A 5,000-nucleotide genomic window follows, 5' to 3' on the forward strand; every position below is an offset into this window, starting at 1 on the left:
TTAGGGCTGGGCGGACTTTGCGTAGCAGAATTTTAAAAAAATTTGTGGAAAACGAGAGCACATCCTGAGTAGGGCTGGGCGGACTTTGCCTAGCGCAACTACGCACTATTCTGAAGAAAATTGTGGAAAACGAGCGCACAACCTCATGGACTGTGTGCCCGGGACGGGTCCCTCGTGCTTGGGCAGGCTCCCCGACCTCCCCAGCCTGGCTGTGTTGAGAAGCAGGGACCGGCCCCGGGCCTCCTGATTTTTGGTCAGGGCCTGGGATCCCACGTCCTGCGGCCTGCCAAGTGTCCATCTGCCCGGGACAAGGGACCCTGGTGCAGAGCCCCGGAGCCCTGCAAGGGCAGTCGGGAGCCCTACCGCTATGGCTCGGTGTGGGCAGCTGGGAGTCCTTCCGGTCCCGGCCATCTGGTCGCACCTTTCCCTCGGCCATCTGGTCGCGCGCAATGCTTTCCAATGGGGCGACCAGATGGCCGGGCCGGCCTGGAAGTCCCGATGAGGGTCCATTCGCCTCGCGGATCCCAGCCAGGGCTACAGGAGGCCGGGCGCGTCCGCGCCTAGGGTCCCCTCCGTCACTCGGAGCGCGAGGGTTACAAGAAAGGTGGGTAGCCTTCCTCCGGATTAGTAGGGGCAGGGTATGCCGGGACACCCCTCCTGGGGATTGCGGTTCTCAGGCGGGGACCAGATGGGCCAAGCCCGGACGACACTTCCCCGGGGCGTCGGGTGCTTCCTCCTCCAGCCCGCGGCGAGGCAAAGTGCCCAGGACGGGCTCCATGGGTCTCCCGGGCGTCCCCCGAGGCCTGCAGCCCCAAAGCCCTGCAGACCCTGGAGCCCTTCAGCACGGAGCCCTGGAGCCCTGCAGGCCCGGAACCCTAGCAGGCCCAAGGCCCTGCAGCCCCGGAGCCCTGCAGGCCCGGAGCCCTGCAGCCCCGGAGCCCTGCAGGCCCAGAGCCCTGCAGCCCCGGAGCCCTGCAGCCCCGGAGCCCTGCAGCCCCGGAGCCCTGCAGCCCCAGAGCCCTGCAGCCCCGGAGCCCTGCAGCCCCGGAGCCCTGCAGGCCCAGAGCCCTGCAGGCCCAGAGCCCTGCAGCCCCGGAGCCCTGCAGCCCCGGAGCCCTGCAGGCCCAGAGCCCTGCAGCCACGGAGCCCTGCGTGGGCAGGCGGGAACCCTACCGCTATGGCTCGGGCAGACGGGAGCCCTTTCAGTTGCCGGCCACCTGGTCGCGCCTTTCCCCTCGGCCATCTGGTCGCGCGCAATGCTTTCCAATGGGGCGACCAGATGGCCGGGCCGGCCTGGAAGTCCCGATGAGGGTCCATTCGCCTCCCGGATCCCAGCCAGGGCTCCGGGAGGCCGGGCGCGTCCGCGCCTAGGGTCCCCTCCGTCACTTGCAGCGCGCGGGTTACAAGAAAGGGGGGTATCCTTCCTCCGGATTATTAGGGGCAGGGTATGCCGGAACACCCATGCTGGGGCTGTGCGGTTCATTGCCGGGGACCAGATGGGCTACGCCCGGGCAACATCCTCCAAGGCCTCCGGGGCTTCCCTCCTCCGGGCCGCGGCATGGCAAAGTGCCCAGGGACGGGCTCCACGGGTCCCGGGCAGTCCTCCCCCGGGCGCCCAGGCCCCGAGAGCTCCGGTGGACCTCCCCGTGCCCGAGGCCAACCCGGGAAGCAGAGTCCCCCCCCCGAGACCTTGGTGTGAGGGTGGGCAGGCGGGAGCCCTACCGCTATGGCTCGGGCAGACGGGAGCCCTTTCAGTTGCCGGCCATCCGGTCGCTCCTTTCCCCTCGGCCATCTGGTCGCGCGCAATGCTTTCCAATGGGGCGACCAGATGGCCGGGCCGGCCTGGAAGTCCCGATGAGGGTCCATTCGCCTCCCGGATCCCAGCCAGGGCTCCGGGAGGCCGGGCGCGTCCGCGCCTAGGGTCCCCTCCGTCACTTGCAGCGCGCGGGTTACAAGAAAGGGGGGTATCCTTCCTCCGGATTATTAGGGGCAGGGTATGCCGGAACACCCATGCTGGGGCTGTGCGGTTCATTGCCGGGGACCAGATGGGCTACGCCCGGGCAACATCCTCCAAGGCCTCCGGGGCTTCCCTCCTCCGGGCCGCGGCATGGCAAAGTGCCCAGGGACGGGCTCCACGGGTCCCGGGCAGTCCTCCCCCGGGCGCCCAGGCCCCGAGAGCTCCGGTGGACCTCCCCGTGCCCGAGGCCAACCCGGGAAGCAGAGTCCCCCCCCGAGCCCTTGGTGTGAGGGTGGGCAGGCGGGAGCCCTACCGCTATGGCTCGGGCAGACGGGAGCCCTTTCAGTTGCCGGCCATCCGGTCGCTCCTTTCCCCTCGGCCATCTGGTCGCGCGCAATGCTTTCCAATGGGGCGACCAGATGGCCGGGCCGGCCTGGAAGTCCCGATGAGGGTCCATTCGCCTCCCGGATCCCAGCCAGGGCTCCAGGAGGCCGGGCGCGTCCGCGCCTAGGGTCCCCTCCGTCACTCGCAGCGCGCGGGTTACAAGAAAGGAGGGTATCCTTCCTCCGGATTAGTAGGGGCAGGGTATGCCGAAACACCCATGCTGGGGTTGTGCGGTTCATTGCCGGGGACCAGATGGGCTACGCCCGGGCAACATCCTCCCAGGTCCCCGGGGCTTCCCTCCTCCGGGCCGCGGCATGGCAAAGTGCCCAGGGACGGGCTCCACGGGTCCCGGGCAGTCCTCCCCCGGGTACGCCCAGGCCCCGAGAGCTCCGGTGGTCCTCCCCGTGCCTGAGGCCCAGCCGGGAAGCAGAGTCCCCACCCCGAGCCCCTGGTGGGTGGGCAGGCGGGAGTCCTTTCAGTTGCCGGCCACCTGGTGGCTCCTTTCCCCTCGGCCATCTGGTCGCGCGCAATGCTTTCCAATGGGGCGACCAGATGGCAGGGCCAGGCCTGGAAGTCCCGATGAGGGTCCATTTGCCTCTCGGATCCCAGCCGGGGCTCCAGGAGGCCGGGTGCGTTCGCCCCTAGGGTCCCCTCCGTCACTCGGAGCGTGCGGGTTTCAAGAACGGGGGGTAGCCTTCCTCCGGATTACTAGGGACAGGGTACTCTGGGACCCCTCTCGGTCCTCAGCCGGCAACTGGGTCCTGCCGCGTGGCAGGGTGGCCGGAGGGCCTTCCCCTGCGCCTGTGGGCCCGGGAGCCCCGGATGGGTCCAGGGGCCCGGCCGGGCCCCGGGTCGGGGTCTCCGGCCCCGGGTGCCGTCCCCCGGCCTGCGGCACCGCCAAAGGCCCGGGACGGGGTTCCGTTGTGGCCGGGGTGCCTCCCGTGGCTGGATTGGGTTCAGGAGCTCCGGCCGGGCCCCGGGGAGGGCGGCCTCCCCGCCCCGGTCTCCGTCCCGGGTCCTGCCGCGTGGCAGGGTGCCCGGGGAGGGGTCCGGAGGGCCCGGGGAGGCTTCCCCTGCACCTGCGGTCCTCGGAGCCCCGGCTGGGTCCAGGGGCCCGGCCGGGCCCCGGGTCGGGGTCTCCGGCCCCGGGCGCCGTCCCCCGGCCTGCGGCACTGCCAAAGGCCCGGGACGGGGTTCCGTTGCGGCCGGGGTGCCTCCCGTGGCTGCATTGGGTTCAGGAGCTCCGGCCGGGCCCCTGGGGGCCCCGGGGGGGGCAGGCTCCCCACCCCGGTCTCCGTCCCGGGTCCTGCCGCGTGGCAGGGTGCCCGGGGAGGGGTCCGGAGGGCCCCGGGAGGCTTCCCCTGCGCCTGCGGTCCCCGGAGCCCCGGCTGGTTCCAGGGGCCCGGCCGGGCCCCGGGTTGAGGCCTTTGGCCCCGGGCCCAGTCCCCCGGCCTGCGGCACTGCCAAAGGCCCGGGACGGGGTTCCGTTGGGGCCGGGGAGCCTCCCCTCGCTCGTCTGGGTCCCGGAGCTCCGGCCGGGCCCCTGGGGGCCCCGGGGAGGGCGGCCTCCCCACCCCGGGCTCCGTCCCGGGTCCTGCCGCGTGGCAGGGTGCCCGGGGAGGGGTCCAGAGGGCCCGGGGAGGCTTCCCCTGCGCCTGCGGTCCCCGGAGCCCCGGCTGGGTCCAGGGGCCCGGCCGGGCCCCGGGTCGGGGTCTCCGGCCCCGGGCCCCGTCCCCCAGCCTGCGGCACTGCCAAAGGCCCGGGACGGGGTTCCGTTGTGGCCGGGGAGCCTCCCCTCGCTCGTCTGGGTTCCGGAGCCCCGGCCGGGCCCCTGGGGGCCCCGGGGAGGGCGGCCTCCCCGCCCCGGGCTCCGTCCCGGGTCCTGCCGCGCGGCAGGGTACCCGGGGCGGGGTCCGGAGGGCCCGGGGAGGCTTCCCCTTCCCTTTTGCCTTTCCCCTCGGCCATCTGGTCGCGCCTGTCCCCTCGGCCATCTGGTCGCGCACGTCCCTTCGGCCATCTGGTCGCGCAGGCCCCTTCGGCCATCTGGTCGCGCCCAATGCTTTCCTATGGGGCGACCAGATGGCCGAGCTTGCCTGGAAGTCTCGATGAGGGTCCATTTGCCTCCCGGATCCCAGCGAGGGCTCCAGGAGGTCGGGTACATTCGCGCCGAGGGTCCCCTCTGTCACCTCGTGCGCACGGATTACAAGAAAGGGGGGTAATTTTCCTCCGGATTACTAGGGAGAGGGTCAGTCAGACCAAAGTGATGTTTGGCGATACTGAATCAGGGGAAGGCAGACCCGGGGCCCGCCCGCCGGGGCCCCCAGGGGCCCGGGTACGCTCCTGCCTCTCAGCCCCTTCCCGATGGTCCTTTCTCTCCGAGTTTTCTGGGTCAGAGCCCCGTGAGGTCCGTGGATCCCGAGACGGGGGAAGGCAGCCCCTGGGCCCGCCCGAAGCGGGGCCCCCAGGGGCCCGGGTGCGCACACCTGCCTCCCAGCCCCCTTCCCGATGGGTCTTTTTCTCCGAGTTTGCTGGGTCAGGGCTCTGTGAGGTCCGGCGATCCCGAGAGGGGGGAAGGCAGAGCCGGGGCCCACCCGCCGGGGCCCCCAGGGGCCTGGGTACGCTCCTGCCTCTCAGCCCCTTCCCGATGGTCCTTTTTCCG

The sequence above is a fragment of the Triturus cristatus genome, chromosome 6 (genome assembly GCF_964204655.1).
Source record: "Triturus cristatus chromosome 6, aTriCri1.1, whole genome shotgun sequence".
Taxonomy (NCBI): Eukaryota; Metazoa; Chordata; class Amphibia; order Caudata; family Salamandridae; genus Triturus; species Triturus cristatus.